General features: G+C 30.6%; 1 protein-coding gene across 2 annotated transcripts in view; it reads left to right on the forward strand.

Annotated features, from left to right (window-relative positions):
- LOC139490796 (suppressor of lurcher protein 1-like) overlaps positions 1-26,622 on the forward strand; it is a 387,332-nt gene that overhangs the window by 89,519 nt on the left and 271,191 nt on the right. Inside the window, exon 1 of one of the 2 annotated variants that reach the window (XM_071277832.1) lies at positions 4,573-4,648. The exons of the other annotated variant lie outside the window; for it this stretch is intronic. The gene's annotated coding sequence lies outside the window, so the exon portion shown is untranslated. Of the gene's footprint in view, positions 1-4,572; positions 4,649-26,622 lie in introns of those variants that run through there. 2 annotated transcript variants of the gene reach the window in all.

Below are 26,622 nucleotides of genomic sequence, written 5' to 3' on the forward strand. Positions count from 1 at the left end.
TAGCGCTTCATTCTGAAAATGTGCGCACGGTCAACGCTTTTACAACCCTATGAAGTTACAAAAAGAAGCATTAAATACTTATAATTACATTTTTTAGCTAGTATGCATGAAAACACGATTTACATAAAGTTTTTATTTAATTTACCTGTGCATTTTATTTTTGGACATCGTGTCATCATGCATGATAAGTTTTATTGTGTAATGCAACTGCTTAAGGAATAACACGTGTGTGTAGTTAGCCAATCAGAATTAATGACATAGCCAGAGGGGCTGTAAATACGAAGCAAGTTGGAACAGTCACATTTTTTTAAGTGCTCATCTGAATCAAAGCCCTGTACTACTTGCTGATTGTTGAGATGCAATGGTTTTGGTGTAATTAAAGGATACAAAAGGAGCAAATTTATTTTTAGAATATAGTGGTCTTTGAGAAGTTACTTCTTTGTGATAAAAAAACCTTATAAATTTGGATAGCATCGATTTATTCACGAGAACAACTGAAGTTATAGGAATTTCCTACTTTCCTCATGAATTGGTTTCGATCCTACTGGTTTAAAAGATGGAAAAGAGCCACATCACTAATTATACTGACCTGTCTGTTCTAATGTGATGCAACCGTAGCGAAGGATGAAGATGTGAATGAGAAAGAGATCTATATTTGGAAGGCTTGATTTACATTAGAATTGCACATTTATAACCTTATGACAAAAAGAACATAGCCAAGACGACCAAACGACACAAATAAGCAAGATTTTAAAACAATTCGACACATCCACATTAATAGTAAACGCCACGAGCAAAAAACAAAAACGGGTGAAAATATGTGGAAAAAAAAATCATCAATGATACTAGGCTCATATTTCATTAGTTAGGCGTTTTGCATTACAAAAGACTCATTGGTGTCGCTGGAATACAAAAGTTAAAAGGTCAGGAAGTACTAGTTTGTTGATAATGGAGGACAAAAATCCCTAAAGGTTTGGGCAATACGACAAAAGTAACCTATTCCTAACATTTTAAACAATTTGAAGTTTTATAAACACCTATTCTATAAATATGGCTATGTAAATGATAATTCACGCCATCACAGAAGTTGTAATCTCTGGACTGGAACGAATGACATGTGTCGTGCTGATTTTAACCAGTTCAAAAACGAACAAAAGTCACCAAAGAGGATAGGCTGATTTGATTTTAACTACATGTTTAACAAACGTAACAAAGCATAATCGACTATAAAACAGATATTCCATAAATCTCTACTAATCCAAGATGATGTCTCTAAAACTCTTAAAAAAAAATAAGATGCAGTATATCTATATTACCATCAATAAACTTTTGACCGAGCATGATTTTTAACTGTTTTACAGAAATAATTACAATTTCTTTTATGTTTTAACAACAATATTCTAAAGTTATGATCATGATTGTGGCGGATGTTTTAAATAGGTATTTTATATCAAAACATAAACGTTTGCAGAGAAATACGTTTGGTTAATACACAAAGAATTTTGATGCACATATATTTAAAACAGTTTATACAATAATGAATCAAGCAGATACTAAAAGTAAGCTGCAGGTTATTTATTTTTGAAAATTATATGAAGCCTCAAAACAGGTTGCTAATACAGAGCTGAAGGTTTGAAACATTCTTATGTACATGTCTGTAATAAAACTTCTCTATTTTCTTCTTTTTTTAACGTCTTTTCAAAGTGTTGCAATATGCGATTTTTCACGAAATAATGTCCTATTGATTGAAGACAGGGCTTTTGAAATGGGTATATTTTAAGAATAATTTTACAATACTTGAGCATACAAGTCTCGGGCTGATATTCCTTAATATGATTTTTTTATTGTCTTCTCAATTATTGTTTATGATATATTACCACTTAACATTAATACGATTTGACCGTCAAGACTGAAAGAATTCTAAAAGGTAGATTTTTCATTTAAGGAATGCCTCTAAATTTTTTCTGTCTATGAAGAAATAACATAAAAAATGTGGAGCATACTGAAAAAAATCAGAAGACGCGTTACATCAAAAAGGACTGTTATATTTTTTCTGTCTATGATAAAATAAAATATAAATGTTGTTCACAATGAAAACAAAGATCGACGAGTCAGTAGGATAAAAAATGTATACAATATTTTGAAACCTTTATGATTGTTTTCTCAATCTGGTATTTTTCATACAATATACAACTAGTAATAATTATCTTTTGTTTGTATTATATTCAATATTTGAAAACACGTCAAAAACTTTTCATAGATATTAGGTGCAAACACTGTATAATGTTAACACGTTGTGGTTTGTGCAAAGACGAAAGCGACAGTGAAGACCTGTATCTTTGACAATCGTTTATATAGTGCAGTTTTACTGAAACCTATTCATCCTATTAGAAATACAGACCGTCCCATTGAGTAGTACTTTATAAACGTCTACAACAGTAAACCTAAAACATCAGTTTAAATTGAGAATTTTTGAATATAGATTTTTTTTTAATTTGACAAGGATGATATCGATCCAAGTTGATCGTCTCCAAATTTACAAATTAATGTATCTATTTGGTGAAGAACTGAAAAAATATGCACAGTTATTTATTCTAAATCGTTTTGTATATTCCAATTGGAGTAAATTCTTGAAGGTTTGAATTTAAAGCACTGATTATTCACAATGAAAATAACGCTTTACAAAGAACTTGTTTTACTAATTGTTTTATCAATTAAATGGAAATTAAAAGGAACGAGAATTCTTAAATTTACTTTTTCGATTAGTTAGATATAAAGTAAAAACACAGCGACTAGCTAAGGTTAAAAAAAAGAAAAGAAATGAGATGTCCTAAATTCCAAATTTCTAATTTATCATTTCTATATAGAGCAATTCAGCATCACAAAGTTGTGAAATAAGTATTTCAAAGCTTTTTTTTATTGTAAGAGTTTTTCAGAATCTTTTGAAATAAAACAAAGTTCTTAAAGAATATTTGATGTTAATTCTACGAATGTTGTTCGAACAGCAGCATGAATTTGATAAGAATATATTCAGCATTTTGTATACACAATTTCGTTCAACTTTGTTTGCCATAATGGTATGTTTCTTATCACCAGTTGTCAACACGCCAATGTTAGCATGCATTATCATTGCTATGATCATAGTTATGAATAAAATTTTATACCTTTGAATTTTTTGAACAACTAAGGATTTTCTTTCAGTATATTTTAGCGTTTTAGTTTTAAAGTATACAATTATTCTTATCATTATTCAACATTGTCATAACGTGTTAGACTTGGCTGGCTTTTACAATTCGTGTGAAAATTAAGAGAAATATTCTGATGAAAATGTTTTTGAATTAATCTCGTTTTTTTTTGTTGCTTTTTTAAGATATACAAACCAACATTAGAAACTATTTGCTACTGGGAGTATACAACTTAAGATAAATGACATTTTAATAGAAGACGAAAAAAAGTAAGAAACTTTAATGTACACATGATACAAAGGCGAGGGGTCAAGTACAATATGACCATCAAACAAAAAACGGACGAAATAGAACAGTCAAAATCGTCGGAGGTGACATTGTTTTAGTTCAATATAACTGAAAAATGTGTATAATTGTTTAAACATAATTTATTTAATCATATGTGACTCTCAAATTTGTGTCCGGGTATTGTGACCAAGTCATATAGTGGATTGTTACCATGCGAACTAGCTCCCAAAAAAATCTGGCATATCTTAAAAAACAGTTATTTCAGGACTGTATTATTTTACACGTAGAATTATATTTTTTTTATTTATTTGATTTGCAAGCGGTTTATAGTTTTCAGGATTGAATTACTGCAAATTAGTAAAAAGAAAGATATGATGTATACACTTTCCTCTTGTCTTATTGCAATGTAATACACATTGCAACAAAACAGCATACAGATGAATTTTGCATGTTTTGAATAATCATTACAAATGTTTGCATGTTTTCATATGTTACAGTTATTACATTGATTTGTGTCTAAGTAACCTCTTAATGATGCACGAATCAAATCCAATAAGAATTTATCCATCTTCTAAATTGCAAAATTAAATTCAAAAGGGTAAATACCTTCCATTTGTGTGCTAATTAAAGAAAATGATTTTATTTTTTTGTATTATTCAAATGAATGACAATATTCAGCAGAACTTACAGACAAAGCAAAATATAATAAAAAACGCTACACATTATGATCAAAGATTTACGAAAATAGTGAAATTACGTTTACCTGAACGAATTGTTTATCTGCCAGACTGTTACAAGGACTTGGTGTTGAATAACTTTTTTCATTGCCTTAAACAAAAACATCAATTGGTTGAAATTGAAATTATTACTGCCTGTTAAGACAAAATTAAGTTGATATGCATAAACCTATTCTAGCGATAAAATTGACAATTGTTCGACTGCAGTAAAGAGACCGTCCTTTATTTTATTAAAGACATGTTAATTGGAATCAAGTGATAGGATTATTCTTGAAGCTGACAACATTTGAAGTGTGGATGTCAATCATGTGTTAATTACTTGATTTAAACATATCAAGTTAAACAGTGTTCTTTCATCAAATTATTTCGTTGTATATTCCTTTGAAAAAAAACAATTACTAGTATTTAATTTGGATTTAAAGCAAGCAATATTTTGAGGTAAGTCAAACATATCTGTTTAAAGGCCATGACTAATTATATTGTATTGGTTTCAGTTTTTTTTAACTCTTGCCATCTATGTTTATGATAAGGTCTTTGCATCGGAACTAAACACATTTATTCTAAAAACAGTTGTTGGCATGACACGGGTTATGTTCTTCTCATATATGTTATGATGGTATGATACTAAACCCCTAACGGGAAGGATTGTGCCTGATGTTCATATGATGAAATCATAATCTTTCAGTCAGTTTAATTGAAGTCTGGAGCTGGCATGTCAGTTAACTGCTAGTAGTCTGTTGTTATTTATGTATTATTCCTGTTATTGTCATTTTGTTTATTTTCTTTGGTTACATCTTCTGACATCAGACTCGGACTTCTCTTGAACTGAATTTTAATGTACGTATTGTTATGCGTTTACTTTTCTACATTGGTTAGAGGTATAGGGGGAGGGTTGAGATCTCACAAACATGTTTAACCCCGCCGCATTTTTGCGCCTGTCCCAAGTCAGGAGCCTCTGGCCTTTGTTAGTCTTGTACTATTTTAATTTTAGTTTCTGGTGTACAATTTGGAAATCAGTATGGCGTTCATTATCACTGGACTAGTATATATTTGTTTAGGGGCAAGCTGAAGGACGCCTCCGGGTGTGGGAATTTCTCGCTACATTGAAGACCTGTTGGTGACCCTCTGCTGTTGTTTTTTATTTGGTCGGGTTGTTGTCTCTTTGACACATTCCCCATTTCCATTCTCAATTTTATTATCTTCAAATAGTTTAGTTTTACTGTAAGAACTATGTCTAAAGCGTTGTTAAAAAATAGGATTAGTTCCTTTTTGTCAAAAAAAACATTCATGTAGTGTGCCAATTAAAATGTTCTGTTGCACACGTACGTTGCACAAGTTTGTTGCAAAAATTAGTATGATCTTTGTGACACACCCACCACTTTACTAGCCTGACATCCAACCTTTTGTTCCACCAATATAAACGTACTTCATGAAGGTACTACTGAGAAATATCACACGAATTTTTGTTTCCATTTCGCTTTTTTTCATTTTGGTAAGCAGTGTTCGAAATCGGATATTTGCAATGGGCATCCAAATGCTGAAAAAAACGAGCGACTGGCATATAAAAATATAATCCCATCTCAAACCTATTCTTGATACTGTTTTGACATCTAAACAATAGACAGGGAGACAGATTTGTAAAAGCAAATTGCTTGTTTCTGAATCCTTAATATTATTTCATTGTATAATATGTTTAATGTTGATTTATCTAAATAAATATTGTTTAAACTAAACAATAGATAGAAAAACAAACCACATGGCCACAATGCACACATTAAGACACCATAAAGGTACTCTTTGATCATGCAGATTCAAAGCTATTCATTTTTCGATGCATCCTAATCTTTTCACTTCTTTCTGTTTAAAGGGGATTCTGGTCAGAAGTAACATTTTATTAATCGATGTAAATCTTTCAAACAAAAAAATGAAATATGATTTTCAATGAACCTTAAAAGGTTTAGCGATAGTTGAGAAATGTATATCAAGCGTTGAAAATAATAGTATGTTTTCCTTTTGTCCAAACAAAAACAGTGTTCAGTGGCACAAGTACGTTGCACAAATTTGCATCTTTTTAACACACGCATCACTTTACTTGCTCTACATTCAACCTTTTGATTCAACCGATATAAACGTACTTCATGGAGGTACTAATGAGAAAGATCACACAATTCTTTGTTTCCGCTTCGATTTTTCTTCAATCATTAGTGAGTAAAATGAAACTGGCTATGATGTAATTAGAATAGGAAGTTGTCGGAAAGAGAAATGTCGAATAACCGGAAGCTTGAGTCAAATCTGTATATAAAACTGCTTGTCGCGTGACATGTTTCTATATTTGTTGCTAGTTGAACGTATTGATTATAGCCTACTCAAGTTGTAACAATAGAGCTGTAAAGAATCATCTAAAAATATCTGTATAATTTTTATCAAATTAAAAAGTAAGTAAAAAAATGTCAGTCACTATGAATATACGTTACCTTAACTAATTTTATATGACACATATCTGAAAACAGATTTAGGTTTATCAATAATTACTTCTTACTTTAGTGATATGTGTAATTTGATATCAATCAATTATAGTTTATTTGGATATAAATGCAAAGGTTGCGTTTACATATGCTAACTTGGTTTTAATTTCATGTACTTTATGTATCCCGAATAAGAGGATGGAAAAATAGATAATTATACAATTATTTCTGGAGGTTGTTCTTTGAGATTTGTTTGCGTTTTACAATAAAAATTACAATTTGAGGGGAAGGGGATGACGAGTCTGGTAACCAACTTAGTAATTTTGTTTTCGTCTTTTGCTTTTCAACAAGCATAGTCTCCCTAGTGTAGAAATTGTATTATCTGCAATAATTTTGCATACACTTTTCACATAAGGTAAGATTTTGATCCGGTGGACAAAAGTCAGAAATGATCCTGAGTAAATCTTAATCACACAGAATTATAGACCCCTTAGAAATAAAGTCTATATTTTGATTAAGAGCTGATAGCTTATGAACTACATTGTAAAAATTATATTGAGAAAACGCTGTCAAGACATTTATAAATTACATTACATGAATTATTTTCAATTAAACAACTTGTATATATAATGATAGATTGCTTTAGGAAGTGTTAAGTTGGATTTTTACATTTTCTACGTGAACATACATGTACATCTATTTATCTGGTATTACATTTTCCTTTTCTATTTGAACGAAGATTGTTTATCATAGAATACAATTCTTTTAAATTGTATCCTGGACGTTAAGCCTCATACAAATTCAACCAATCTTAAAGATATTCCTCTAATTGAAAGAGTGAACACACATGCAATTTTAATTATGTTTACATAGAACAATAAGAAAAAACCAAAAGAGAACAAAACACGCAAACGATTATACAATGTTTCAAAACAGTAACGACGTGGAATGATATGATCAACTATCATGAACTGAACAGTAATGGCACAAGATCTCTTGTTGAGTGTCATTTCTTGCAATTAACTTCATTGTTGAATAGATGTTAAAATGTTTATATCAAAGTAAATAAATGGTCCTGTAATGAACCAAGCCCATTTTGTCAATTATTGTTTTGCACTAAATTACTAATCCACTGATCAGAGTGACTTTAAGGTTTTCAAAAACATAACTCTATACCTGTTATAAGTTTATGTGCCTGGATAATGTCAGGAACCTCGACAGTGGTTGCATATTTTCAAATCTAAATGTTTTTGTACTGTCATCTGAAAAAGATGATGTTGAAGAACGTTTTTCAATTTCAATTTTTCAGTCACGGACAATTTAAAGCTTGACAAATTTAAAAGACATCTTATTATTGCTTAACCCCATACATGAACGCTGAACTCTTAGAAAACATATTGATTCATAGATCTCTAATTTAATGCACGTATACCCATGAATTCATTTCATTCTTATGTTAAGGTGCATAATATAGCTCCATGTCTTTGTCACTGACGTTGGCTCATATGTCGCTATAACAATACTCATATGGTAACTTACGGTGACATATAGCTGTTAACTTCTCTGCCATTTGTTCTCTTGTGGAGAGTTGCCTGATTGGCAATCATACCACATCTTCTTTTTTTATATCATAAAACATGATCTGTGATCAGTTCCACAAATACTCGTGCGACTTAAACATTTCAGTTAACTATGATCGATTATAGTCATAGGACGTATTGTGGCACTGATAACTAAAAACTGAACTTTCATTGCCCAAACTGAAACGTATATCTTATTACTGAATCATAGCCGCATGGTCTGTTTTAATTATAGTTCGTTTTAGTGTTAAGTGTTTTGGAAATCATAAGTTTCTATGAAGAGCAATAATCAGTGTTCAATAACAAAATGTTCTCTTATAAAAACAACTTTTAAATTCGATTCCAATGCTTTTGTATTGTTCCTGATAAAATCACAGACACCACCTCTTTTGTTGATTTATACGTTAAATGTTTTATTCTGTAATTGAATGATCGTGTTTTCTAACGGTTGTAAAGATATTGTTGTCTCTTGAGATACCAGGTTGTCTCACCACTACAACTCATCACTGTTTTTGTCAATTTCTATCACAAAATCTAACTGCATATTCTTTTGTTTTGAAATTGGTCTGGCATCATTTAATCTTTTTTATAGTGTTATAGAAAGACTGAAAACTTTCATTCTCCAAATACATGTAATATCTCCATGCAGATTTGATCAATTGTCCATTTTCTCATATATATTTTAATACCTCATGTTTTACAATAGGCACCATCAGATCTCAAGATTAACGTACGCTCGTCTCAAGAAGCGTTCTGTGATAGGTATTCCTGCGCGTGGTAATTTAATTACCGAATAAAAAACAAAAATGCATAATCAAAAAAATTACGTTCCCATTTGTTATGATTTCGTTCCGAAAGAAACCACATACAGCCACCTCTGTTGTGTCTTACAATCGAGCTTGTATCGAGTTAAAGAGGTCGTGAGTTAGATCCTCGGCGGCCAGGTGAAATGAAAGTCTTGAAAATATACTTACAGATCTAAATTTCCACTAAAACGGAACTTTAAGAATTATGAGCTCGGACAGGAGTTCTCTAAGTCAGAAGATTGTATTTAAGTAGAGTATTCTAATGGTAGAAAACAAGGTTCATATTAACAGCGCATTAACTTGTTATTGTCATATAATATATTTAACTGGATGTCAAACAACTATCCCCAAGCATTATCAAATATACATATATATATATAAACGGTGTCAATGTACAAAACAGTTTTACAGTTCTATGCCAGGAACCTGATGTTCAGTAGTAAACATTAGTTGATGTGGTTCAGAAGTGTTTCTCGGTTCTCGTTTTTAACTAGTGTATGAGACCGTTGGTTTTCCTGTTTGATTGGTTTTACACTAATCATTTTTGAGGCCCTTTATAGCTTGCTGTTCGGTGTGAGCCAAGGCTCTGTGTTGAAGACCGTACTTTGACCTATTATGATTTACTTTTACAAATTGTGATGGAGAGTCGTCTCATACCACATCTTCTTATGTATATATTTACTAGTCACAAGGTATTTCTAGTATACGATATAGACAATTAACGACTAGAAACAAGCTACCCTAATAACTAAATATATTTGATTGATATATCGTAATATCCTCTTATTAGTAGATACAATTGAAAAATGTTTAACCAATGATGAAAGTAAGGAAAATATAAAGAGGCAACTGATTAAACCAGGCTTATGAATCTTCATTTCCATACAGATATCAGTGTAAAAAGTTTTGTGGTATATCTCTATAGGGACACTTCATTTTATATAGGGTGTTGAAGTTAATTAAATAAATAATTAAATAGAAGACTTCGAAGTATTTTACAATATTTCAAGGTTATTTAAATAAACCTGCGAAATGATCGCGCGATCCTCATACCAAACTGATATAAACTGTTACATTAATGTGATCAGCCTTAACAACTCTAGTTATTTATTTTCACTTTCGCCTGCTTTAACTGTCAATCAACCTAATAATATCAATACAAACAATTTATTTTCTTTGTTTGTTGATTAAGTCGCAGACTAACACATATGGCAGATATCTGTTTTTCGTCAAAAATCCATTTCCTAGGAGATCAGCGAATATGATATTTTTCCCTTAAGGTTATGGATGTTTTACATCTACAGACTAAAAACTGTTGTATTGTCCGCTTAATGTCCCTCGTGGTTTGTAAAGCAATATTTCTTCTAACACATTATTAATCATTTTGAAAAACGAAAATTGTCATCATCGAATCTTAGTCCTAGTGCATAACTGAAAAAATAAATAATATCAAGTATGTCAGATCAATGTCGTTGTATGCATCCTTGATTAAGTTAAGGTGATGTGAAAGCCATTTGAAGAAAGCTATTATCGAAGAACGTATACTAACATCTATAAAAATTCAAAGATTTTATGTTCACTAAGTAAAACCAAATTCTATATATTTATTACAAACATGTTCTTGTACAGTTGCTTATCATTGATTTGTACAGCAATAACGAAGTCGATAAGTTTGGCACCGTCTGTACTGGGCAATTTACTCTACTCTGATTCTAACTTCTGATTCCAATAACCATACATCAAAACGATTTATGTCTGATACAAGCAAACCAAACGAAGCATATTTTACTTTGAAAGCAATAATTTCAAAATCAATGTAGTGCCAGTTGGTATGTTTTCGTATATAAGATATTTGTTATGTCAGTTAACAACAATATAAACAATATTTTCATATGTTTTTTTATCAAGCTTTTTTTAAATTTTGGTGAACTTAGTTATGGAATCTTAGAAAAAAAACAATACTTCTAGAGGTATTACATGTGTGTGTAAGTTTTAAAAAATGTTTTAATGTGTGTTTGATATACATATATGATAATGCTATGCATTTGTAGTTTTGTAAAACAAATTAAATAAAGGTACAACCTCTACTTTATATCAATAAATGTAAAAATGTAATGTAATTGAAATTAACATAACAAAAGACTTGATGTACGATAAAATTGAAACTGCTTAATAAGTACAGGTAGCCTTTGTGAGAAATAAATGAAGATAAAAAACATACTTTATTCAAATAATTATATATGGTGAGAGTTATAGATATATAGATCGATATTGATTGCAGGTACATGTACATTTGTACAAGGATAGATAATATTTATAAAGGTTGATGTTAATAATTTATAGTGGGAGTTTTTTTCTCATTTGCTTTTTCCCCGACAAATGAGACTGTAAAAATTGGGGCCCCCTTAGTTGCTTCCCTGGGCAACTGAGGGTTGATGTAACAGGTGATTGTTGATAAAATATGTTTAATATTAAAAAAAAAAAAAAAAAATAAAAAAAAAATGTAAAAATATTTTGAAAATTATCATACAATTCAAATCCAGCTTCAAAATAAAGTTTCCAGTTTTATGGCTTTAAGATAATTTTGTATTCATATTCTGAACAGGTTTTTTAATTTCATATCCGAATTGATAATCTATCTGACAGTGTGTTTATGTTATAGAAAACTTGGCTTAAGATTGTGTAGTTCAGTGGTATTTGTCAGTATTATACTGCCCCTTCAAACGATTCGCACTAATTCTTATAATTTTGGAAGGTTTTATAACGTAACGGAGTACAATATATGTGTAACAAACCAAATATTATTGACAATGCTAGGTTATATTACTGTGTTTGATATATACTTCCACTCACTGAAAACATCTAGTTAAAAATTAAACTCGATATACAAGATGCGTGGTGAATTAAGCATCAGACGCCAAAGTAAATCTAATTCTATTCAACGTTGAGTAATAAATGACCACTTAATAATACGACTAGCAAATCAGTGTGTTTAAGAATCAGGCCTCGGAAGACACAATTAATTATTATTGATGTCTTGAATCAGTTGGATGAAAACATTCTTTAATAAAGAGAGGGTTGTGTAGTCACAATACTAGTAGCCGTGCAATATGTATATGTGTGTGTCTTATGTCGGGTGCCTGAGTAGTCACAATACTAGTAGCCGTGCAATATGTATATGTGTTTGTCTAATGTCGGGTCCCTTTTTAGTGATTTGTTTTGTAACTTCTTTATCGAATTAAGATTTTGATGACTGTCTTTGTTCAATTTAGTGACGATAACGTGTTTAAAAAACTTATTCGCGATTCTCCAACATCTAAAAAAATCTACAAGTGTAAGGCAATAGATCTGCTTGATGATTAATGATATATTTCAATTAAATTGATTGTTTCATGAAGATAAATTGAGACCGGTATGAGATGTATAATAGAAAAAAAAATAGAAAAATTATTGTAATGTTGCCTTATCTTCCCAATATTATGTCCTTAAGCTTTCATTTGATACCAAAAGTACCCTTATATATAATTTATTGACAAAGTTACTGATTTATGCATAGAAACTATTTTGGTTAAAAGATGAACAACTTTCTTGTATGTTCTTTCTTACTGGGCCCAAAATCGTGATTCTATAACCCTAAAAGTGTTCTTCGATGAAAAACACATATATTTTTCTTATCCAAATGATTCCAATTGCCGAAAAATCGCGTTTTTTAAAATTGTGAAATAAATTACCTGTATACAAAACCCTATATGTTATTTTTCAATGTTTGAAACTCTAAATAGGTGAGTTGAATAATAAAAATTGATAGAAATTACATTTACAAACTAATAATAGATGGGATTTGTGTTTGAATAACAACTAAAATTGCTGCTATCGGGAGGGTATAGTGCATCTTGTATATGATGTATCATACAATTGTCATATGATACTTCCAATAGTATAAATAAAAAGAAAATGTGATTACAATATTTTTAGATAAACACCCTATATTTTATATTAAATTAATTTATATTGATTGATTAACTATAATAATATAATGCTAAGCTAGTAACTGTGTTTCATGCAAAAATTTAAGCCTAACCAACTGAAAAGCTGCCGCCATATTGACTTGACCATTTTTATATGAGCTATTGGTCATTTACCATTTTTTTTAGTATTGTTACAAACAAACTTTCGAATGCAAATCATTTGAGATAATTGGACAGAAAGCTCTCATACTTTGCAGAATGTTTTGCCATCAATATATTTGATCATTTTGAAGCGTCATTTTTATTTGAACATTTTGACATTTTTTCACTACTGTACGAAATAAAGGCAACAGTAGAATACTCATGTTCGAAAGTCATAAATCGGTCTAGAAAAAATAAATCCGGGTTACAAACTAAAACCGAGGTAAAAACATCAACTATAAGAGGAAAACAACGAAACAACATCAAAACTGAAGTGCAACAAAAATACAAACGATAATGCAACACAAACATAAACGAACTATAAGATAACAACTGCCATTTTCTCCTGACTTGGTACAGGACATTTTAAGAACTAATGCATGGTGGGTTTATAAATGGTGGTAGGAACAAAATTACATTTTGTTAGCGCAAATCCTCTGAGACCCTTTGTATTAAAGCTGTCGTACTTGGCAAGATTGTTTGCAATTGTGTACAGCAGACAGTTTTTTACAATTATTTAGATTTGATCATTTTTCAAGAGCTTCAATTTACTTTTTATCGTATTCGAACTTTTTGAATGAATTTAATCGAATGTTGCCGATAAATTTACACCTCTTACCAGGTTCATAGTAACAGAATACCACAACGGGTGCCATATACAGAGCAGGATCTGCTCACCCTTTTAGAAAACCTATGATCACCCCCTGTTTTTGTAGGATTCGTGTTGCTTAGTTTTTAGTTTTGTATGTTGAATTTTGGGTAGTTCTGTTTGTTTGTCTCTTTCCTTTTTTTAGCGATGTCGTTTTCAAATTATTTTGACTTCGATTGCCCCTTTGGTATGTATGGTCTTCTTTTTTCTTTGATTATTTTTGGAAGAAAATTCTTTATGCTTGCAAATGTCTTTGCCATCATGTGTTGTTGACCTTATTTTACAGTTATTTTTTTTTTATATAATCTTAATGTGTGTTATGTATGGGACATATTCCATATTTTGACTATTGTACCACTATGGCACTTTGTGTCATATTATTTCACTTCTCATTTTAATTGTGTTCAAGTTGCTAATTTTAAGTTTTCCTTGTGTTTGTAAACTGTTGTTTGTCTTTTTTGATGCTTTGTGTCTTTTGGCTTTAATACTGCAACGGATAACATTGTGTTTCATTGTAGCAATCTTGTTCTGATAAATTTCATGATTTCATATGCATTTGTCTATTCGGTTTTATTTTCCAATGTTTACTATTCTGTAAAAATACTTATGCTATTTTGTATCCCATATCGCATGTGTTCTTTCCTTTTTGTGACTCGCTTTTTAAGTGATTTAGTACTTTTTGATGAATACAAGTTTTCGTAATATTCTAACCTTTTTTTTTATTCAGATCATTTGCTTGATATTCTATATATGAAAAAAAGAATTATGATACCAGATTTACTGTAATTCGTATATCTTATTACAGGTACAATTTAATAATCATGTTTACATAGAATTCACTTATTTAAATACAAACGTTTATTACCTAGTTACAAAATTTCAAATGTTGTAAAATTTTGAACATGCCAAATATAACGGGCTTTTTTTTGTGACTGCATGCATGTCTTAACTTCGTTTGTCATTTCAAAGCACATCAGACCGTTTTGCTATTTACTTTGGAATAGTCCCGCAAATTGTCATCTTTCATAGCAAAGTTTACGTTCAACATTTTGTCGTTGTTAAAAACCAAACGGTCACCTGTAATTGTTCACAGTTTTATAAACAAGAGTGTGTAATTGGCGATTGTATTTTACCTTCCTATATCTATATAATACAAACAACATTATCATACCGGTGTTCTAAAGTCTTAAATCGACTGGAAAAAAATCAAAACCACACATAGAAATTGTAACTACCAACTTTCTTGTTTTTGTATAAAAGACTTGTTAAAGAAGGTATCTTATACTGTCGTTATCGAATAATTACACCTGATTATGTTGGAATATGAACATACGTACTCGCTAATTTAAACTCTAAAAAATATAAAATGCTCACATTTTTAACCTGCGATTTGGGACTACAAAAAGTCCTTTCTTCTGAAACATAGTTTAAGAATGCAATTTAAAAAAAGACAATAACAAAAGGATAAAGGATGTTAAATAAAAAAAAAGCCGGATTACATATTGCATTGCTTTAAAGGATGCAAAAATATTCCATAGAACATTCCATAATGCATTCAAGTCATCTATATATATATATAGAAAAATATATGTCTGAGCAGTCAAACTATCACCAAATCATATAAAACAGGAGGAAATTGAAGCTTGATGCACAAGTACTGTAATAATAGGAGCAAATCAGTTTGATGTCAGACAGTGATTTGATGTTATCGCATCACTTCATGTTAATCAAAAGTTATACAAAAGATCACAATGTTAACACTAGACTGACAAATGTACGTTCACTGTCAATATACTCAATGTAAGCTAATATTTTCTTGTTTTTTATCGACGAAAAATGATATAAATTGAAGAATAATGAAGTTTTCTAGTGAAACACCATTAACTGTCATTCAACGAAATTCAAATTGTACTGATTATCGTCAAGCAATGGTAATTTGTTCTTTCGACAATGCCTTTCATATTCACAATGTATCTAATAAACAAACTGTCTCTATTCACGACAAGGCCCCTACTATACACAATGTCTAATAAAAAAAACTGTATCTAATATACACAATGTATCTAATTAAAGCGCTGTATCTAATTGTCACAAATATACGCATATAACGAATTGCAGAGAAACAGTCTATACAATATATTAAATAATTACTGTTATTGAATATGTGTGCTCTAACAAATTATAAATGTATGGTGCATCCTTATACCTTGTAAGTACAGTGTATACATTTTCTTCATAACTAAAATTTTATTTTATTTGTTTGCAAATGAGATATATATAAAAGTTAATGTTTTAACTTGTTTGCTTTTAGGTTGTTCAGTGCCATGTCGTTGGCAGTTTATTTTGGGTTTGTGATTGTGAATGTATCTTTGGTATCTATCGCCTATCATTTTCTAGTTTGTATATCTGTCATATATACTTTGAATAAGGACACAGTCCATGCTGGTCAATGTATTTGTTAATAGACATATTTCTTGTACAGTTTGATTCTCATTGACTTTAAGTTCTTAATCTTTTAATTACGATGGACAATATCAGAAAAAGATTGCACGACTATTGTTTTTAGATGAGTTAAAAATGAAATGTATTTGACATTAAAATGAAGGATTATCAAAGTGACGGAAGTATTGATTAATGTGATATTTAGACCGTGGTGCTTATAATAGACGTCTTAATCAATGCTGACCACTCTTCATTTAAAAAACCATTTATCATAGCGGTGTCTTCGCAGGAAAGACCTTGTCTATCAACTGTCGCTAAACATTGATCTTTATACAGAAAAAGAACGGCAAAAGCTGGTTTTTGCATTTCCTACCACATTTATTAGTTCTATATAAAAAAGCACTTCTTCTAACAACATATTTCTTTTTCTATACAACATTGGACAAACTTTAAAGACAAAAGTTTAACTAAGAGAATAATATCAACCCGCAACTATAAGACATTTCTCTAAATGGTGAAGTAAGCATTTGTAATAAATTTGAAATTAAATAGTCGTTCATTGTCCAAATTTACACCTTAGAAGAGATTTCACTGAAACGAAATTGGGGCTACATCATTGGTCAAATACCCTTAGTTAAAACTTTGAAACCAATTGCAACGTTTGCGCTTTTGATATAATTTATTAAGAATTATTCATTAGTTTTAGAAATTATAAATTAAGTGTTGCATACCTCGGATTTTTTTTCTAAAACAAAATCATCTGTCATCTATAGTTAAAAAAAAAGATAGCCATGTTCAATACAAAATGTCCTCACCAAGGTGTGGTCAAATCTGTATGTATTCTAGAACTTGGATAATTGAGTGTATACGTCAAATCTTTGATTTTATTTGTTTTTTCTAAACTGTTTAGATATTCCCATTGGGAAGTGTATAGACACCTATCTATTGCACAAAACCACATTTGTCCATTTGGTTTAAAATGTTCAAAATGTGCACAATCATAATATTTTAGTATGCTACTTTTGCGTTTATGAATTGACTGCAATAGCCTGACCGTGTGATGACACACCTGACAGTCCGAGTAGTTGTAAACTACTAATTAGTTAGTTAGTTTAGTCAGAAACAACAAGTATACGGCAAGTGATATAAGTGAGGCGAAAGATACCAGAGGGACATTCAATATCATACGTCGAAGATGAAAATAAAGTGTTCTTAAAACTTCATTATCAAGAAATATTTCCGTAGCACATGTATTAGGTGTGCAAAGGATTAAGGTTACAGTTAGGCAAACAAATATTTGCATACCCACGAAGAAATATATAGAAAAGGGAAGAAAACAATTTAGATACATATTCATTTTTATTATTTTCACTTTTATTTATAGGGTCGTCAATCATCATACTTTTTTTTTCTCACAAATCTGAAATTTTTTGATGTAATTAAGTATATATTTCAGTTGATAGTTATTAAATTTGATTCTGTCGTTGATTTAGGTCGTACTGTCTGTTAAGAACTATAAACTATTCACCAGGATAATTTTCTGTCTGATTGTTATAGCAATATAACTAAATAAATCAAGGCTATTTTTACTTTAGATGTTGTAGATATAGATCAATGTTTGCTATAATGTAAAGCAAAGCATACTATAACTTGATTTAATGTATATTACTTCAACACTTCATTAAATCAAATCAGCCGGTGATATTTTACATAACTTATTTATCGAAGATATATTGAAAAACAAGTACGTTTACTTTTTTCTTTATGTATAGATCAGGAATATGTCTAAATTTTTGCGACATCCATGATTTGAATGATTCTTATCAGTTAGCTTTCCGAAGATGTCCATAGATTTTTTTCCTTTTGACGTAGCCAAAATCTAATCCTTTTTCAAAACAACAAATGTAACTTTCTTTCGTAATTTAACATACCATTGGCTACACAACGGCTTCCATCAATACTTTTAATACATGCAAGATTGAACCTTTTGTATAGAGCATGAAAAGCATAACAATCGGATGCACGTTAGAAGTTCCTCACCAATTCTGTTATTGTTTCTATAGTTCAGTTTTGTATACGAATTTGTGGACAGTTGTTAATTTGTCAGTATCTGTTAACATTTGATGCGATTTAGGTTTTTGTCTCTTTCTGACTTATGATGCTGTTCTTTGGTATAGCTCTAAAAAAATATTAAATTGAAACAAAGCACATTTTAACATTTTTACACTGTCCGTTCATACTAATTAATGCTTTCAATGAAACATTTTTCGGGAATCTTAATTTGCTGTGTAAATAGAATCAGACATGGTAGTTCAACAGCAAATATGTTTCTTGACAATTAACATTTGATGTTTTGTCTTGGTAAGAATATGAATATGCATGACATGTGTATTCTCAGTAATATTTTGTACATATCAGAGCTCAAACAGCTTGGCATCCTGGTTGCATCGATAACATTCAATATTCTTGAACTAATGACCAAGCATCAGATGTATTAAATATGATTCCCATTGATTAAGTAGCTCTTTAGACTGGCGATTATTTTCATAACCATTTGAATATACAATGTTATGAATACAGATAACTGAAAACCAATAACAAATTACACTTGTACTACTACAATGGCATGACAAATTAAAAATCAGACATTGCAATTGATTTTGATTATGTCAACTTGAAGCGATAAATAACAACATAATACTTTTACTTGTAATTAAGTGTTCAGAGTAAATGTCTGGAAGTAACTTTTAATTCTCATTGATCTGCAAATTACTTTGATAATAAAGTACGAAAAAGGCACAGTAAGCATTTGCATTCATCATGTCCTGTAAGATTATAAATAAATAATATTTCTTCATTATCTGTGTACATAAATGCAAAAAGACAAATAGGATTTTTTATCCTTTGTGTTTTTGTTTTATCCAAATTAATCCGTATTTTTACATTAGAAAAAAAGAGACTGTCCTATTTTCCTCAACAGTTTGTGTGCATATTTCTATATCTTTTATTGATAGTTTCTCTGCCTTTTTTACTGTATCCTATGAAATGTTATAGGCATTGAAAACCTAGAAATTGCATCTTTAAATATTTGTCGACTTTGAACCCAACTTCAAGAAAGGATGTTTCAAACATTTTAATTCTATCGGTCGTCAAATGAACTGGTTACTGCTTGTTCTCTCTTAAGCTTTGTTCTATTCTTTTTCCAATGATGTATAATGAATTTGAATGAGTGCTTACGAGATATTTGAGGAAGTCTATATTATACATTAATTTAAACCTCGCTGACCACAGTTCGTTCAAAATGCAATCTATCAAACAATGTCTGAACAGGAAAATGTCTTTGATTATCAGCATTGTATTCAATTAGTGTCTACAAGAAAATTCCAAAGCTGATATTTACACTGTCCGTTCATACTAATTAATGCTTTCAATGAAACATTTTTCGGGAATCTTAATTTGCTGTGTAAATAGAATCAGACATGGTAGTTCAACAGCAAATATGTTTCTTGACAATTAACATTTGATGTTTTGTCTTGGTAAGAACATGAATATGCATGACATGTGTATTCTCAGTAATATTTTAACAAAACATCATTCTTCATTGGCAAAAGTTTGTATCGCATTTGTGTCCATTATATGATATTCTATTTATTGATATCACTTTTTTATTTTAAAGTATACCATAATGCATTCACACGGAATCAGATATTTCTAATCCTGAATTCTACTGTATAATTGAAAATATCTAAATGGTCCATGAATCTTTTATTTCACGAAACAACAAGACGATCTTTCATACTTTTGTGAAGTATAAGTGTTGTAATTGTTTAAACAGTTGCAACTTTTTGCAGACAAAGTTGCCTTATTGTTTCGAGGAGATATAGAGCCATTTGACATACGTAAAGTTTGAAACGTCCGATTTATCTCTCTCCCTTGAATGTCCTATCAGTGCGCTTAAATGTCCGCAGCCGTTGTAAGGGTAATAATTGTTATAAAAATCATTTCTCTTCCTCAAAGATGACGTTGTATGGGTAGAAATTGTTATAGAGACAACTCGTTAACCTCAAGAGATATTGTGATTTGTTATGGGCTATAGCAACGCTTTCTTTGGGGTAACCCGACATCGTGTTATTCATTTTCAAAAGGGTTGATAGATTCTCCTACATAAATCAGACCCTTTAGCACAAATGTTTGCCTTGAGGATTCGAAGGATTGCTCAAGGAAAATGAATAACAATTAGAAATTTATAACTAACGTTTATTTGAATACGAAGAAGAAATTTATTGTTATGTTACGAACTATCTGAATGGTTGAAACGATAGATTTATAAAAATATTGTTGTTTTACTATGACTTCTAAATTATGTCCTTTTGTCTGAGATCCTTTTGACTTATATGAAGAAAAACTTAATACTTGACATTAATTTGATAATAATGACAGTTATGTAATGATATTTGGTACTCGCATTACCATCTTGTCTAGACTTATAAGAAGATGAGCTTATAGAGTATAATATGTAGACACTTGTCTACTGTTGACGCTTTTGTATTTACCACATGATGGTCTTTTTAAACTCGATGATGGACATTCAAGATATTTTTTTAATTCCTATTAAATTAGTTTAATGAATACTACTAATACCGTATGATGAAAATAAGAAAACAATAAACAAAAGACGTAAAACGGAGCAAAAAAGGAAATATTATGATAGAAAGTCAAACACTCAAGATGTCATATAAGAAGTAAGAGTTTTACTTATATTCTTGTAATGCACAATTATTTTTTATTCATAAACTTTATCATATCTTATCATGTGTATTCATGAAGAGTTATGAACGTGTTTTGTTCAATTTCATGGTGATACTTAAATGCGCATTGCGGATTTAATGACTCAAACTTGTAACGAGGTTTCACATGAATTTCATTCTATGTGTATTGACTGCTATTAAGGCCAGTAAAACAAATGGCTTTATTGATCTGTTGTAGTGAGCTTTGAACTATCAGGTTAATAAATCGCTTATTAATTAAGGTCTTGTATTTTTGTTAGTAGTGTTTTTGTTTCGTGATCACCCGAATAACCATGCCCTTTCCAACTGATTTTAGAGTTTGTTAAGCTGTTACATCACTCTTGGTGTATATAGACGGTCCATTTTTTTCATTTTTGTACTCTGTCTGAAGTCTAAACAGTATTTAGAAGATATTATCGCTGTTTCTAAGGATTTTTTCTCAACAAGCAATTAAACTAACATCAAAATAGTTCAGTCAGTTGTTTATAACTATTGCGCTTGAGGTTAACAAAGTATACAGATAGCTTAGAGAAACGACGTTAAAACGTATAAAAGATTCAAGGCTTCATTGTAGCCCACTAGATGCGTGTTAAGTCTACATTTGACAATCGGTGGCGCTTCAATCAAAACAGTCGTATTTGAATTAGAATTAAGTGAACAAATCTATTAATATACCAAATAAGACTGTGGACAATTTTTCAGAATAATGACATCTTTAAAACTTCTCTTTGACAGAGACAGGTTAAAACAAACTATACTTGCATACGTTATCACGTTTTTGTTTTCGTATGAATTTAACTTGCCAGAATGTTTTCCTTTTAGACGTACTATGCATCCAATATTGCGTAAAGCTTCTTTTCGACGCTAAGGATTTGAAAGAAACCGTTTGTAATTATTTTGTGAAAAATGTGTATAGAAATAAATCATTTGACAGGTCCGCACTATTATTACCCTTTGGAATACCGACTTACAGTTTAAACAGCAGGTAATTAAAATCAAACATGTCCGCCGTAATTCAAATAAAAGAGTCAGGCACTTTCATGTTTTATGTACTTTTATTTACAAAGAGTCAGAATTTACTAAAAGGACTTCAAACTCATCTACCGAATATAAATTCAAAACGTTTTGGCTAATCATGTACACAGCTCTCTCGCAATCACTAGTTAATACAAATACTTATAGGAAAGTAAAGACATAGTCACATCAACCATATAAATAACCTATGATTGATATCAGGTGCAACAGAAAGATACGCAGTTCCTGCTTCAATATTTGACACCGGTCGTGTTGCAAATATAACTATAAATGTCTCAGGCGGTGATATTAAAATTGAGGGGAAAAGGACGAGACAACTGGAGCATATCGTTGGTCATCTATGACACATACAATTCAAAACATTCAACTCGTAATGGCGTTCATAAAAGTTCGAAGGCAAAACTACCACTTCAGCCTTTGAAAACATTGATTCGAAAGCTTCTTTGTGAGCATCGGCCTTCTATCAAGGACATCACGATATGAAAAAGTAAATTTACCAAAATACCGAACTCCGAGGAAAGTTCAAAAAGGAGAGCCCATAATCAATGAAACTGACGCTCTTGACTATTGTTACTTGGAGAGATATACTCCATATGTACTATGAACTTAAAATAAAATGAAATAGTTCAACGTTAACTTTGCGCTTAACTTACAGAAGTGAGCCACAGTGTTCGAGAACACAATTAAACTGGTCATTAAGGTTTAATGTGGGATATGTAGAACTACAAACACAAATAAAAATCGAGAACAGTCTATGCTAATTTGATGAATAATTTAATTGATATTTGCATAACTTACTTTAAGATAAATTAACAGATGTAAATAATTTGTAAAAGTCAATTAGTAATTGATATATTTGAAAAGTTACGAGGGATTTTTTTTATTATCAGTAAATGCAAATATTTTACTTTTATCGTAAGCAAAAGATTCAGATCTTTTATCAAAGCTTCTGTATATCTATCATGTTGTGTGTTCAAATTCACAACATTGGCCTAGTAGTCAAATTTCAAGCCTAGAATCTATAGCGGGTTTATTTAAATACAGAATGAAGGAATACTTACATGGGAAAATGTTGCCTGAAGTTGATTAATCAGCAAGATTATGAAATATTTTTCAATTTAAAAAAAATCTACTTCATGTATTGTTATGTGCCTGTGTTTTGCATATCTACCGAATAAAATTGAGACTGGAAATGGGGAATTTGCCAAAGAGACAACAACCCGACCATTGAAAAAAAACAATAGCAGAAGGTCACCAACAGGTCTTCAATGTAGCGAAAAATTCCCGCACGCGGAGGTGTCCTTCAGCTGGCCCCTCAACAAATATATACTAGTTCAGTGATAATGAACGCCATACTAATTTCCAAATTGTACACAAGAAACTAAAATTAAAATAATACAAGACTAACAAAGGCCAGAGTCTCCTGACTTGGGACAGTCGCAAAAATGCGGCGGGGTTAAACATGTTTGTGAGATCTCAACCATCCCCTATACCTCTAGCCAATGTAGAAACGTAAACGCATAACAATACCCATATTAAAATTCAGTTTAAGAGAAGTCCGAGTCTGATGTCAAAAGATGTAACCAAAGAAAATAAACAAAATGACAATAATACATAAATAACAACAGACTACTAGCAGTTAACTGACATGCCAGCTCCAGACTTCAATTAAACTGACTGAAAGATTATGATTTCATCATATGAACATCAGGCACAATCCTTCCCGTTAGGTGTTTAGTATCATACCATCATAACATATATGAGAAGAACAAAACCCGTGTCATGCCAACAACTGGTTTTTGAATAAATGTGTTTAGTTCCGATGCAAAGACCCTATAAGTGAATCAATATTAACGCCAAAATATGCAATCTTTAATGACCTGACAACAGTATCGTAACTATATCCCTTCTTAATAAGTCTATTCAAAGGTTTTGTTAGTTTTTGATGTGAATACTGACACCTTTGTGCTTTATAAAGAATATTTCCATAAAAAATTGGATGTGAAATACCTGAACGTATAAGAAGTCTGCATGTTGTGCTATATTAACGAAAGCTATCAAAAGTAACTATACAGTGCGTTTCTTGTAAAGGTTATCAAAAAGATACGTTTAAAGTAATAAATTTGATACACTTGAAATGGTGCAGATATCGAATCGATCAATTTCAAGCTTAAAATGTTCCTTTTTAAAGATTGCCTTATACATGTACTTTTTGCATAATCTATTGGTTTTGCACGGTTGGATTGCCAATAATGCAATCCAAACCATTATCGATAACGTTAAGACAGAAACGGAAGTTTATTGATCCCAGATTATGGAATTACTTCTTTTTGTTCCATGCTTACTTCCTATCTGCCCTTTGTTATACTCTGTATGCATTGAGTTTGTAAAAGAAGACCGAGGACCGATGGATCAAGCTACATAAAGCATACTTGTTTTTGACACAACTACATAAGACATAAGTTAAGTCCTTATAAACCAAGTCAAGAATATGACATTTGTTGTCCATTCGTTTGATGGGTTTTGTCATTTGATTTTGCCATGTAATTATGGACTTTCCAATTGAATTTTCCTCTGAGTTCAGTATTTTTATTATTTTACTTTTAAGAACACTTCTATAATCTTTATCTTTTCAACATCCAATAAGTTGTACATATGTAAGTGGATGAGCATGAAAGGATTAGGGTTGTACACAATGTAATCATGAATTAATTTAAAAGATTTGTTCATTTGTTCATTTTGACTAGTTATCTTTTGAAATGATGATTTTATGAATCCTAATTTTTGAGATATTGTTCTTTGTATACCCGACTGCATTGTATTTGTTAGTTTTACCTAGCAAGTTTTCAATTTTGCGGGGTTTTTTTTCTATATTGCCAGATGGATGAATATAGAAATACCGCTCTAAAGTTGGGTTTTTTTTCAACATTTCAATCAAATTCCTCGAAAATGTGTGTGTGTACTGATGTGCTTTTTACTTTGTCCTGTAATATTTTAATTTTGATAATGTGCACTTTGAGTTAACAAAAGGATTATCAAATATCACTAACTATACAAAGACCAAGGAAAGAAAGAAGAAAACATATGGACAAACAATGTTTTATAACAAATCAAAGAATACAAAATAATTACGCATATGAATTTTATAAAAAATAATAAATGCAACACTAGTATACCATTGTTCAAAAGTCATAAATCGATAAAGAGAAAACTGATTTTGGTTACAAACTAAAATCAAGGGAAGACATCAACTATAAGATAACGGAAACAACGGAACAACATAACAACGAACTACAACAGAAACAAACACAAACAAACATAGAAACGGACTACTGTGGTTTTATTATCATATAGTTCGTTGGATAGCAGTTTTCGTGGATTTCATAGGTACAGCTGAACTATGAAAATATTTTCAGTGGATGACAAATTTCCTATAGACATGTATGGAGGTTTCGGCAAAATAACGACATTAAATATTTCCGAACACAAAACACGAACATGAAAATTTGCACCTACAAAATTGAATGAATCCAAAGTATTTAATAACAACTTCCATATTCTTTACTTGGTACAGAAAGGTTCAAGAAAAAATAGTGGGTTGAACCTGGTTTCATTGCCAGCCAAACCTCCGTATTATATGGCAATGTTGAAAGATTAATCGTTCAAATGACAACACTGTACAAACAAACGCTCAGCGCACCGAAATATATAAATAAATAATATAGATAATATAATATAAAAGTATATTGGCAAGCTTCTACATCTTCATCCTTAACAAAATCGCTCAATGTTGGATAAATATCTGTTATTTTCCATACTTCGTCTTACAATGTGTAAAATGAACTACTTCGAATTTTAACTGTAACACAGATATGTAATTTTATCGATAACTATCAGAGAAATCCGCTTGAACTTGGTTGGAAGATCATTATTTAATTTCAACTACTACTAATGATTGACAAGTGTATTGATAGTAATTTTAGAACTGATATACCATATCTCTTTATTTCCAAAATATTGTTTTTAAACAGCAAAATACAATATTTTCAATGAGGTTTCTCATCCTCTTACGATTGTTTATGGAGTGTATTCCTTCTTCTTTATGCAAGAAGTGCTCTAATTGTTTATAATTCATCGGAAAGGTAAAATTGAAACCCATTTAATGCTGACGTAAACTTTTCTTGAAGTTTAACATTAAACTAATTTAACGAGGCTGAATGAAATTCTGCTTGTGTGCAATAAATAGGAATTTGTTGGCGTCTAACACAGATTTAATTCGTAATTTAATTGACAAATGGAGAAAATTTTCATTAAAACAACTGAAGTCTGTCAAAAGAGGTACATGCTCATCTATTAGACATTTCAATAAATTATATTGAATACATTTAATTTGTAAATGATCTTACAATACAACTATAAAAATCAAATATCATACAAAGAATAGCAAAGCAAATAATTGACCTTCAACTGATTGTTCCT

The sequence above is a fragment of the Mytilus edulis genome, chromosome 10 (genome assembly GCF_963676685.1).
Source record: "Mytilus edulis chromosome 10, xbMytEdul2.2, whole genome shotgun sequence".
In the NCBI taxonomy this organism is placed as follows: domain Eukaryota; kingdom Metazoa; phylum Mollusca; class Bivalvia; order Mytilida; family Mytilidae; genus Mytilus; species Mytilus edulis.